General features: G+C 40.3%; 1 protein-coding gene across 11 annotated transcripts in view; it reads left to right on the top strand.

Moving 5' to 3' along the window:
* MICAL2 (microtubule associated monooxygenase, calponin and LIM domain containing 2) overlaps window positions 1-14,010 on the top strand; it is a 225,088-nt gene that overhangs the window by 198,400 nt on the left and 12,678 nt on the right. The gene's annotated exons all lie outside the window — the stretch shown is intronic.

Genomic DNA, 14,010 nt, shown 5'->3' on the forward strand with positions numbered 1-14,010 from the left:
AAAAATATATATGAAGAGGGGCACCTGGGTGGCTCAGTCAGTTAAGCGTTGTACTTTAATTTCGGTTCAGGACATGATCTCACAGTTTGTGAGATCGAGCCCCACATCAGGCTCCAGGCTGACCGTACAGAGCCTGCTTGGGATTCTCTCTCCCCCCCTTCTCTCTCTGTCCATCCCCTGCTTGCATTTTCTCTCTCTCTCTCTCTCTCTCAAAAAAAAAAAAAGTTTAAAAAATTACATATATAAAGATGATAAACTAACATGTTGCCTGATACAAGAAATGGTAACTCTCCCACCAATAGCTTCAGGCCCTTAGATTCAAACAGAATTCATCTGGTGAAGTCCTACCCTGGGGGAGACATGAAGACAGTGGGTCTATAACGATGAGTATAGCACAGTTTCTGCCTTTGAGAAGTTCATGGTCCATTGAAGGATGCAGACATGTAAATAAATAAACAGCAATACAGGAGGACAAGTCCTGTGATAGGAACAAGCGTTCGGGGAGGGAGGCATGGGGACACGATCACAGGCTTCCTAACTGATCTTGGGGAGAAGGGCATTCAGGCCAATCACCTGGAAGGGGCAATCCATTACGATGAGACCCAGAGGAGGAATAAGAGTTAACCAGTGAGGTGAGGAGATTGTTCTAGAAGAGGGACATTGCTCCAGGAGATGTGAAGTGCCTCAATGAATAAGGAGACAGCGAAGGAGTCCAAGGTGAGGCAGGACATAAGACCCCTACATTTTTTGGAAGCCACCCCAGCACTAGTTTTCAGCTAGTGAATTGGAGAGGCCCTTAGAGTTAGTGGGTGGGGGGTGATATTGTCTCCTTCGTTTGGGGGTATGATGTCTTTAGCCTTCTGCATTTCGGGTATAGCCAGACACTGAAAACATATCTCTGCGTACAGTCGTGTAAACATCTTACTTGTTAAACAACATGGTGGAAGTTTAGGCTTTCAGTTCTCTTAAAAGTTCAGCTGTTTGAGAGCGATGGTATCGGCAGGGGCAGACCCAGATTTTGTGAGGCCTGAAGTTTGTGCACAGTCACGCAGGCAAAATTATGAGGGCTGCTCCTACAGCTTTGCAAGGACTCAGCCAAGTGAGGGTCCCTGCAGTGCAAGCGTTAGCACTTGCGTGCGTGGTCAGCTTGTTTCTGAGTCACAGGGAAATGCTGGAGTCTGACTTTATCCCTCTGAGCCCGGTTTACGAAGTGGGAGTGATCATCAGACCTGTTTCTTGGATTTGTGGTAAGGACGGGCTAAAACAGTTTATGAGGAAATCCTAGCACAGGACAGATGATCAGTAAGTATTTGTTCCTTTTCTTTCTAAAACACACTGTGCACTTCCTTGCAATGCACACATCCACCCATGAGGAATAGACTTCATGACACAAATAATAACTGTTTCTTGCTTGCAGTGAGAGACACTGCCTGTCTCTACAGCTGTTTTTTTTTTTTTTTAATTTTTTTTTTAACGTTTATTTATTTTTGAGACAGAGAGAGACAGAGCATGAATGGGGGAGGGTCACAGAGAGAGAGAGACACAGAATCTGAAACAGGCTCCAGGCTCTGAGCTGTCCGCACAGAGCCCGACGCGGGGCTCGAACTCACGGACCGCGAGATCGTGACCTGAGCCAAAGTCGGACGCTTAACCGACCAAGCCACCCAGGCGCCCCATCTACAGCTGTTTTGGGGACTTGGAGTAAAATGAATTGCCCTTGTTTGACATACCGCCACATTCCCCGTCAAGAAGGCTCTGCACCACTCTTTGGGAATCCACAGATTTCAGCAAGAGCCTTAGAAATGAAAAGGATAAACCAAGAAAGCTAGAGCATGTTTCAGTTTGCTAGGGAGGCAGGGTGGCATGGTGGGGAAAAGAGAATTATAGGCATCAAAAAGCCCGTGTTCAAATTCTGCTCTGTTGCATTTATGCTGTGTGGCCTTGGGAGAATCACTTAACCTTTCATGCTGCAGATTCCTTATGCCAAAAATGGAGCTAATAATCCTCACACTCCCAGGTCATTCAGGGCATCGGTGGGCAAATTGCCTCTGAGAGTTTCTACCACACTGCAGGCATTCAACGGATGCGACCCGACCCGATGTCATTTTTACAAAGTATTCTTAAGTATCCATCTACACACATACACTGTTAAAGAATTGACTCACTCGGGATACCTGAGTGTCTCAATCTGGTTAAGCATCCGACTTCAGCTCTGGTCATAATCTCACGGTGGTCTGTGAGTTCAGGCCCCACGTCAAGCTCTGTGCTGACAGCTCAGAGCCTGGAGCCTGCTTCAGATTCTGTGTCTCCCTCTGTCCCTGCCCCTCCCCCACTCACACTCTATCTCTCTGTCTCTGAAAAATGAATAAACATTAAAAAATTTTTTTTTAATTATTAAAACAACAACAAAAAAGAATTGACTCATCTTACTGCTTGAGATTTAAATTCTAGAAACCAAATTTTCATGGCTTCTGAAAATCTCCCTCTCCCTCAAGCTTAAAGAGAGGCTATTTTGAACTATCAGCCGAAGAAAGTCAACTTGTGGTGTTTTCAAAGGTGTGTCAGCCCAGCCAGAAGATAGATTCCCTTCATTCCCTTTACATCCTTAGTAATTGAATTCCCCTGTTCAGTTTATGGGCCTTTTCCCCCTTGATTGTCCTTGTGTGGGTGACAGATACAGATCAACACGGGGCTGGAGGCTGGAAGAGTTAAGTTGAGGAGAGTGGCCCCAAAGGAAACCAAACAGAAGATGTGCAAACCAGGCATCGAAATTAATACACTCTAACTTGTAATAACATTTGTGCAGTAATAATATTCCTTTGCAGTTTAATATTCTATTCAGCCCCTTTAAAAGATTGCCCTGGTGCTTAATGAATGACCAATGCTTATTAGGTTAAGTTGTATTTGAGCTGGCCTGTGCTGCTCTGGTTCAAGTGATTTAATGGGAATTATTTAATAGGTATTATTAGGATAATTAGAAAATGATCACAGTTAGGCAATAATATTGAGCTATGAAGGTTGTGAATAACCAAATTTAGAGACAGGCCTGAAAACATGAGTAGTCTGTGACAGTAATGCAAGGCTCCTCTAATAATTACGTGCGCCAGCCTGAAAGGCTCTTTTGTTCCTAGGAGTTATTCATTAGGCGGGCATTGAATTAGAGGAACATGCGGGGGTGCAGGACGGAGGGCAATGATGGCTGATGAGCAAAATGAAGCTTTGATGAGCTCCTAATTGTCGTGACAACAATTCCTTCTTTCTTTCTTCCCAACAGTCAGAAATAAGCTCCCCCACCCGCGGGAAGGGTTGTTCCCCATTTTGTTTTCAAGGAAGGGGAAACAAAGAAAAACGAAAATCCAACAATCCACCCTAGATGGCAAGTCATGATGTCCTGTAGGGTGTGTGTTGGGAGGTGGGGAGAAGTGTTATGGATGGATGTCCTTGAGGCATGGATTCCCCTGGTGGTCCTAGGTCCCAGAGTAAAGGACCAGGATATGCAGGGGCCTGATTGCCCTGGGCTCCACCCCCATGAGGAAAACAAGCCAAGCATTGCCAGCCCCTTAGGTTCTTCTTGGTCAAGGCACTGTTACCTACTGATTTGTTATCAATGAGGTGGTCCATGTTAAGTGCTAAGGCAATGGAATTTCCCAATTTTGCAGGAGACCACCATTCAGATTAAGATGGTGTGGATATCAGAATCTGTGCTTTCAACGCCTGGAGGCAGGTGAAATCTGATGAAAACTTGAGAGCAGCTTGGAGGGAGAAAAGATTTGTCCCTAAGGGAGGTATATGGGAATTAACTTTGCCCTCACAGTGTTACCAACTTTTGGGGAAGGTTTACCAGCTGGTTGTCTTCATTGAGCTTCTTGCTTTTTTTTTTTTTTTTTTTTTTTAAGAGCCAGATGGCTTCCCTTCACAAAGATGGAGTTTACAAAGAAATAGCCGGATGTGTGAGGCTGCCAGTAGGTGGCAGCAGGAGCACATGTTATGACAAGAGAAATTGCAATGAAAACCTAGCCAGGAAGAGGGAAGTAGTTTGGCTTGCACTCTGTGGTTTTTATCTTGGCTGCTGCTGAGGAACAGAAGGAATAATACTTTCCTTGAAAATATAACAATGAGGGGGGCGCCTGGGTGGCGCAGTCGGTTAAGCGTCCGACTTCAGCCAGGTCACGATCTCGCGGTCCGTGAGTTCGAGCCCCGCGTCAGGCTCTGGGCTGATGGCTCGGAGCCTGGAGCCTGTTTCCGATTCTGTGTCTCCCTCTCTCTCTGCCCCTCCCCCGTTCATGCTCTGTCTCTCTCTGTCCCAAAAATAAATAAAAAACATTAAAAAAAATAATAATAAAAATAAAAATAAAAAAAATAATATAAAAAAAGAAAATATAACAATGAGGTGTCCTTAAAAGAACACAGACACTGGAATCAGACACTTGGGAGTTTGAAGCCCGATGCCATTCATAGAAAATGGCCAAGAGTTAACAAGAATCCAAAGCCGACGGCTAAGCAAGCAAGGAATTTGGATGGGTTTGCCACAAGTCTATGTGCCGCAAGTGAACAGTGAAATCCAGTCCATCAGAGCACGGGAGTGTTTTGCTCTCACAGCACAGCAAACGGCAGGAAGGCAGCATGGTACAAGTTGCCCCGGACCCAAGTGTCACCGAGTGACCTGCTAGGCCTAGATGGTAGCTGTGTACCCAGTGGACTGTGCCACGGCTCAGGAGCTCAGGGCAAGGTACATGGCAGCCTTTACAGAAAGCACTGAGCACTCCAGCCCCTTTCCCTGGAAGCAAGAAGTTGTATAGCAGTCATGCTGTGGTAGCCTGACCTACTTCTCAGAATCGCCTACTTGGCTGGTTCCAGGAATGTCTCAGGGCTGGAGGATGGTTAGGCCTTGCAGTATGGCACTCCCAGCAAAGACATGCCGGGATGCTCGGGGTCGACTGCATATTGCCTTACTCAGCAAATAAAAATCATCCACTTATTATGGTGTTTATCTCTGCTTCTGGCCTCCGTGGCCACTCTATAGAAAGTGAGTGGCCTTACAACAAAGATGGGCCCACTGAGGGTGAGACTGAGATTCTCTTCCTGAAGAAGCCTTGGGCCCTCTCCACTGCATGGATTCCAGGGGCATGGAGGTCTCAGTGTTATGTGCCCTCGAGCATTGCCTTACACACAAAAATTACCATGAGAGCAATAAGAAATGCATTTTATATCACAAATTAGTACATATAAATATATAACTGAAAAATTCATCAGGAAATAATACTGAATTTTGCTATATATAAAAGACTAGTACTTTCCATTCTATTTTACTTTTAGTGCTTATTCTGACCCATAAAGTTAATTTTGCAACCCTCGGATTTAAAAAAATCACGGTCATAATGATTTTACCTGGAAAAACATTTGAAACTAGATTACCAAATGGCCGACTCGGCCAGATGCAGAATGCAGTTCCCAAGAAGCACGGAGCAGCAGAACTGTGGACTAGATACTACAAAAGCCCGTTCACTACAACAAGTATACTTTCGAAAACATTGCTAGGCTCTCTCAAGTAAGTGAGGTAAACCTCTCAGGGCCAAGAAGGACAAGGATGAGAAGAAGAAAAGTATGCTGAAACTTCCATGTGCCAGGAAGGGAGGAAGCATCAAAAATAAATCCAGGGTTGCCTTGAGGATAAATATCAGTGGTTTTAATGGCTAAGCCTTGGGACTAAAGAAAAGTAGGGAAGCTAACCTCAAAGTATCCTGCATTGTGCCAGTTCTTTTAACTCCCTGGAAAACAAGTATAGATGCTCTATGAAAGAAACCATGCTTCAGTTGATGCTCTCAGGCTTCAGACAAATTAAGTTCAACAAATCATTAAATGATAAAAATAAGTAATCGTCCAAAACACAAGGAAGTAAGCCACTAAGAATGGCAAAAACAAGTTTCAATGGTCAAGAACTTCCACTATATTAATTATTACATACAGAATATACTATGTCTATATGTCGAACATTTACAGAAATAGACTACACATAAAAATGAGCAAGCAAAACCAAAAAACACTACCAAAGTGAACAGACAACACCACCTTCAGCCTGACCAACCGTAAGCGCAGTCAAACTTAACATCATAAGCTTCCTGCTGTGATGTACCAAGAAAGACGCATCATCACTTATGCAGCAGAAATGCTCAACTTGAATTTAATAATAAGAATAAAATCCGACGATTGCAGAGTAAGAGACAATCTGCAAAATAACTGGCAAATATCAATGTCATAAAAAAGGGGAGGGGTGGAATCTAGGAACTGTTCTAGATAAAAGGAGACTAAAGGAACATAACAACTAAATATGCTTAATCCTTTAGGTTTAATTTTTGTCAAATAAAAAGTTGAGGGGAAAATGGCTAGGCTTTTTTTTTTTTTTTAATAATGAAATGAAGAGCCTGGAAATGAAAAATGCATTCATTGAAATTAAAAACTCGATGAATGTACTAAATAGCAGTTTGGACACAGCAGTAGAGAGAATTAGTGAATTGGACAATATATCTGAGGAAATGAACCAGAATGCAGCACAGAGAGAGAAAGAGATGGAAAATATAAAGGCGCAGTTTGTAGCCATAGAAAATAAAATGAGAAGATCTGGTATATGTTCAATTGGAGTCCTGGAAGGAGAGAACAGAGAAAATTGAAGTTGTGTATCATTTGGAGAGGTAATGGATGAGACATGATAGCAAAGCATTTAGAAAGGGTCTGGGGCCCAACGAGTGGTTTATAAGTGTTAGCTTTCTTTTTTCCCAAATGAGTGAAAGATGTGAATCTAAAGAGATTCCAGGATACAGAAATCAGGATAAATTTGAAATATGTCCACCCTTACTTGGCACAATGAGTGAAAATGTAGAACATTGAGGACAGAGGTGACAGAGTCACCTTAAAAGGGAACAAAATTTTTACTAACAGCCCTGTTCTCAAAAGCAGTAATGGATGTTACAAAACAGGGAAGTAATAGTGTCAAACAGCTGAAAAAAATAACTCTCAAGCTAGAATAGTGTACAGAGGAAAAAAAGGTATTTCAAGAATAAGTGCACAATAAAGACGTATTAATTTTTTCTCGAATAGAGTTAACTATGTATAAACAAATTCCTATGGGGGGAAAAGATACACAGAAGGACAATCTATAATATGAAAGAAGAAATGGTGAATAAAAAAATAATATAAACATGAGAGTAAATCATTGTCAATATAAAATAATGTGGATTTTTATTTTCATGTATTTATTTTTAAAGTTTATTTATTTTGAGAGAGAGAGCACAAGTAGGGGAGGGAAAGAGAGACAAATAGAGAGAATCCCAAGCAGGCCCTGTATTGTCAGCATGAAGCCTGAAGCAAAGGCTCGAATTCATGAACCGCAAGATCATGACCTGAGTGGAAACTGAGTGGTATGCGTAACCGACTGAGCCACGCAGGCACCCCCACATAATATGGATTTTTAAAACATAGAACTGAAGCACTGGACTAAAATAGAGGTTAAGTTTGGAGTTGAATGATTGGAAGTCAAGAGTTCCAGGGCCCTTATGTTGTTTAAAAGAAGGCTAAGATATTAAGTTTAGGCTGTTAAGGTATTAAAAACACCTATTTATGTTTTAAATGTAGTCACCCAAAACAATGGAAGTAAAATGTATAACATCCAAATCTGTGGAGGAAACAAATAATATTAATATTAATATTAATATTATTTATATTAATTATATATAATATAATTATATATAAATGTATATTAATATTATTTATAATAAATAATAATCAGCCAAACAAAAATCCCAACTCAATTCTAAATAAAAATAAAAGAGTATTCTAAAAGGATAAAAAGCACAAAGTAAGACATAGACACAAGTCAAATATGTCAGTAATCATCATGAAAGTTAATGAACAAGACAGTGACATGCTGTTTAGCAAATCTGCATAAAACATTAATACACAAAAAGTTTTAAAGTAAAAGGATGGCAAAATATACGCTAATTAAATGAAGCTGGAGGTAATGCATTGTGTTTAAAATCCTCCATAAAAAAATATTTAAGAAATGAGAAAAAAACTGGAGGTAATTATATTAAAAGCAGATAAAATAGCCTTTAATACCACAATGATGATTAGGAATAAAAGGGTTACAGCATAATTTTTAAATGATCAACTTACTAAGAAGATATCACAGTTTTTTTTTTTGTTTTTTTTAAATGTTTTTATTTATTTTTGAGACAGAGAGAGACAGAGCATGAGCAGGGGAGAGGCACAGGGAGAGGGAGACACCGAATCCGAAACAGGATCCAGGCTCTGAGCTGCCAGCACAGAGCCCGACGTGGGGCTTGAACCCACAGACTGTGAGATCATGACCTGAGCTGAAGTCAGACGCTTAACCGACTGAGCCACCCAGGCGCCCCGAAGATATCACAGTTTTAAATGTGTATGTGCTGACTCTAGCAGACTCAAAATATATAAAACAAAAAATTATAAACTACAGGGAGTAATTTCTGCTACCGTGGCAGGAGATTTTAGTATATCTTTTAATGATTGTCAAGCAGACAAAATATTAGTACAAATGTGAACAATGTAACTAATAACCTTAATTTAAAAGACATTTATAAAACCCTGTACCTCCATATTAGAGAATAGTATATTCTTCTCAAGCTCACATGTGATTTATAAAAATTAACTCTATTAGTTGATAAATCTCAGAGAACCTAAATTATACAGACCTCTTTCTTTAAAAAAAATTTTTTTTTAATGTTTATTTTTGAGAGAGAGATTGCAAGTGGGGAAGAGATAAATGGAAAGGAGACACAGAATCCCAGGCAGGCTTCAGGCTCTGAGTTGTCAGTACAGAGCCCGACGCAGGGCTCTAACTCATGAACCCCGAGATCATGACCTGAGCTGAAGTCGAACTCCCAACCAACTAAGCCACCCAGATGCCCCTATACAGACCACATTCTAAAGTACAATGTACTTAATTTATAAGTCAATAGCCAACAAATATTTTTTTTTAAACCATGCATCTAGGAAGTTAAAAGATAAATTTCTCATGGATCAAAGAAAAAAATCAAATGGACATTTCTAAAAATATGTGGAAATTTAAAATGTACTAAATATGAAAAGGAAAACCAGTAGATCAAAACTCAGAGGTGCAGTGAAAGTGGTGTGGAGAGGTACTGCCCTAAATACTCCTTTTAGAAAAGAAGAAAGGCTGAAAATTAATGAGTTAAGTGTCCAACTTAATTTAAAAAAAGAAAAGGAAGCCTAATAAAGAAGATAATAAGCAGAAGTAAATGAAATAGAGAGTCATAACAACATGGAGAGGATCAAGCAAGCCAAATGTTGGTTCTTTGAAAAGACTAATGAAAAACTAGAAGCAATGATATTAAATTGATTTTTAAAAATAAAATAGGGGTGCCTGGCAGGCTCGGTCCGTTGAGCATCCAACTCTTGATTTCAGCTCAGGTCATGATCCCAGGGTGGTGACATCAAGCCCCACACTGGGTTCCGTGCTGACAACGCAGAGCCTGCTTGGGCTTCTCCCTCTCCCTCTGCCCCTCCCCCCCCTTGCTTGCTCTTGAAAACATAAAATAAAACAGAAGATAGAAATAAATAAATTAGGAATGAGAAGGGCAAACAGAACCACAGATATAGCAGATTCCCCAAAAAATAAAAGAATATAATGAATATTTAATGCAATGCAATTAATTTTAAAATTTGGCAATCTAAGGGTGATTTAACAATCACCACATTAAGAAATGAAAGAGGGAAACCATATGGTCTTTTCAGTATAAGAAGAAAATATCATTTGACAAAATTCAACACTTGGGACAAAAACTTTCAACAAAAAAGGATTAGAACAGGATAGAATGTTCTTAGTTTGAAGAATATCTTCCAAGATGCTGCAGCAAATGTCACTGTCGGATGGTAAAATATTAGTAGCATTTCTTTAAAAATCAGAAATAACAGAAGAAGGCCTACCATTACCTCTTATATTCAACATTGTACAGGGAACCCTAGCCAGTGCAGTAAGACAAGGAAAAAATGGCATAAGGTTTGGAAAGGAAGAAACAAATTTGTGTTGTTTCTCGATGATAGAATCATCCATGTGAAAAGCACCCCAAATTGCACAAATAAATTATTAAAAATAAGAAGAGCCTATATGACAGTGATTGGGTATAAGCTTAAAATAGAAAAAGCAATTGCATTCCTAGATCTCAGCATAAAGCAATTAAAAAATGAAAGAAAAAAGATGCCCTTACATTAGCATAAAAACATATGGCACCTAGGAGTAAATCAAACAAAAAATGTATACAACCTTTATGGAGCCAATTTTAATCCTTCACTGAAAACGACCAAGAGACTCAAACATAATTTCACATATACAAAAACCTGATTTAAGCCTACAGTAGCATGCAGATATATAGGAAATAAGTGATTCTCAGACAAGTGATTTTCAACAGAGGAAAAAAATTAAATTGAGCCTTACATCATCCAAACAAACCAATTTCATAAAGATTAAAGTTTTTAAAATTAATTTTAGTTAATTTTTTAGTGTTTATTTTAGAGAGAGAGAGAGAGAGAGAGAGAGAGAGAGAAAGTGGGGGAGGGGCAGAGAGAGAGGGAGACACAGAATCTGAAGCAGGCTCCAGGCTCTGAGTAGTCAGCACAGAGCCTGACACAGGGCTCGAACCCACAAACTGTGAGATAGTGACCTGAGCCGACTGAGCCACCCAGGTGCCCCCAAAGATTTTAATATGAAAAATGAAACTTGAAAAGTTAAGAAGAATCTTTTTGACCTCAAGCTGGTAGTCTGTAGACACTATAAGGGAAAAGATAAGCCACTAATTCAGAAAATACATTTGCAACAAATATAACCAAAAAAGAATCAGTATTCCAGAATATGTGAAGAACCCTTAAAAATCAATAAGAAATAGGCAAGCAAATGTTTGCCTTTATAAAAATAGGCAAATAATAAAAACATATCATGCTCATTAGTAATCAGGAAAATGCAAATATAATGAGAAACTCTTTCAAACTATTAAATTACCAAAATTTATAAAACTTGATAATACTAAGTATGTGGCAAGGTTAAGAAACAAGGGGTACTTTTTATTCAATGTTAGTGGGAGTGTAAACAGTCATAGCTCTTTGGAAAATGCTTTGGCTTTCTGTTTTCTGTGAAACTGACCATTTGCATACCATACTAAGGAATTTTATTCGTCAGTGTGTATTCCAGAGCAAAACATGGAGAGGGACTTAGACAGCAATCAACAGGAAAATGGGTCAATTACGGTATGTTCAAAGATCCCCCAAAGTGATTTTGACTCTTGAGGAAAGGCAGATTCTAAAAAAAAAAATTGTTGTAAATTATTCCATTAAAAGAAAGGAAATTGAATGGAATGATTCCATTCAACTCATGTTTATTGAGTATTGTGCCAATAGAAGTCAGTGTGGCTGCACAGGTTACTCTCTCATGGACCACATTTTAGAAGGGCACATAAAAGAGATTAAAAAGGGGGCATGTAATGTAGGATTAAAGTGGGTATCATGCAGCAAAGAGGCTCACTCTGAAAAAAAAAAAAGAATACTCTAAAGACAGCAAAATAGTGCCTTTAAAGCTGTTTCTTTTGGATTGAGAACAAGGAAAGGAGAGACCCAGGCAGATGGTGTAATGTTACAGGATGAAAAAAGACAACTCTTTTCCAACTCTCAGCATTTATGTTTTCTTTATCAAGGAAAATAGTCCTCCATCTAGAAATGTTAAACACATCTAGAAGAGGGAGTTGAATCTGAAAGAGAAATCTAGGTGAGAAAAATGAGAGAGCAATGAATTTAGCTTTCTTTCACGGAGAACGATGGCACGTATACTAGTCTTGTTGGGTGTGGCGTTCCTCAACCAGAATTTGTTGAATGAACCAAATTAACCAGTTATTTCAACATGGCTAGATATAACCTCGGTCTTTGAAAACTCATGGCGAATTCCAGAACCAAAGACTAAAGGCCAGTCTATTTTCTGTGTTTCACTTCACACAGGAAAGAAAGAGGAATTCTGATCCTTGTCAAGATTCTAGGAAGGATTATTAAAGAAACTGTGAATATTTAGAAAGAAATTTAGTGATTATGAGAAACCACTGGTGTTTACTGAGAAGCTGTGAACAACAAATGTCATTTTCTTTTCTGGGTGGAGCTGTGAGGTTTGTAGTGCCAGTGGACACGGCAGACGTTGTGAAGCTTGATTTCAGGAAATTATTTTACCGAGGCTTCCTGTAACAGCCTCATGGACAAAATATAGAAATGTGTGCTGGGTGATAGAGTGCATTTAGAGTCTGTAGAACAGCCTCACCCAAAGCCTGAGCAGGGTCCCTAATGATGGGCCAGATGGCTCTGTTCTTGGTCCAGTCCCATCTGACATTTTGGTTTTCAATATTGCATAAAGGTCCAGGATGCCCATTTATCAATACTGCAGAAACCCAAAGCTAGAACTGTGTCGCTGGAGGAAATATTCGAAAGATTTCCCCATGATGGAACAAAATAAACAAGATGATCATTAACAAGATACATATACAGTCTTGCATTAGGTTAAGGAAAGGCTGAGTTGCACAAACAGAGCATGAAGTCGTCAGACTTCACCAACACTCGTGTGGAAAGGCCACGCTCGTTTGCAAGGTAGGAAGAGCCCGGTGAAGACACAGCTGCCAAAAGACCTCAGCAACCCCAGGGCTCAGACAAAGGTGCAAGAAGATCTCTCCCCTCTGAACTGTTGGTATTTTGTTTGATTCTGGACTGTCTTCAGGTTGCATCCTGGAACACCAGAGGGCAAGTGGAGGTGGGCAGCCCTCTTGTGACACAATGACAAATGACCTAGGGGTGTTGACTCTGACAAAAGAACACTCTGAATGCCTTCTGAGTGTTAAGTGTTCTCTGTTTTCCCATGGAGGCAAAACTGGACTTGGCAGCTGACGGCCAGCCCATCAAAGGCCAATGGAAAGAAGTTTTCTATACTTGGAGTACAGAGCCCCGCAGGGATTTCCACCATCACATGGAGAGTTATCACAGAGGCTGGAGAGGGAAGGAGGTAGAGGGAATCCCCGGAACAGATTACCCGTGAAGGTTCTTTCATCACTTATGTCATATGATTTGAATAATGACCATTACCATTTATTGAACTTAAACTGCGTACCAGGGCTGGGTTAAGGTCTATTGTGTACACAGTCAATCCCACTGTATCTTCATAACAGATGAGGAGACTGAGGCTCAGGGAGGCTACAGTATGTGTTCTTAGCCCACATGGTAGGAGGTGCAAGAGTGGAAGTTTGATCCCAAGTGTAAAGTAACTTTTATGCTATAGATGATCTCTGGTCTATATACCTTATTCTTTCATTCCTGTCTGTGTGACCATAGCAAGGGGCACATTATCTTCTATTTGGCTGTGCGGTGTTGGCCTTCCCCACTGAACTGCAAGGTTCCAGTTGCCTGTCATCCAAGAAACCTAAGGAAGAATAACGTTTGGCTATTTCTCTCCCCCCCCCTTTTAATCCTTCCTGATTAAAACTTCACTTAGATCATCCTACTCAACCACTTTTAGTGTCCTTTTGTGTTCTACAGCATAAAGTACAAGAGTCTTAGCATGACGTTCAGGGACCTCTAGGACAAGATCCTCATACACTCCCAGACCTCACCCTCCGCCCCACCATGCCCCTTTAGTCCTGCCTGATCTCTGTCTCTACCACTTTCTGTTCCATCCCCTTGTCTTTGCTGACATTGTGTCTTCTTGGAAATGTCCTCTCCCATCCTCATTAGTTCCTCTCCAAGTGTTATCCATTCTTCAACACCCTGGTTCAAGCACCACACTTCTTGGAAAGCCAACCTCACATCCTGACCGGGAAAACCCTCCCCTCTCTATATTCCCAGAGTGCTTTTATGCTGCTTAGTTGTGGTTAAGAGTTTTCTAATGTTCTATTTTATTCTGGCTCTTTAAATCCATCTGCTCCAGAAGATTCTCTAGAA

Source organism: Neofelis nebulosa, chromosome 10, assembly GCF_028018385.1.
Source record: "Neofelis nebulosa isolate mNeoNeb1 chromosome 10, mNeoNeb1.pri, whole genome shotgun sequence".
Taxonomy (NCBI): Eukaryota; Metazoa; Chordata; class Mammalia; order Carnivora; family Felidae; genus Neofelis; species Neofelis nebulosa.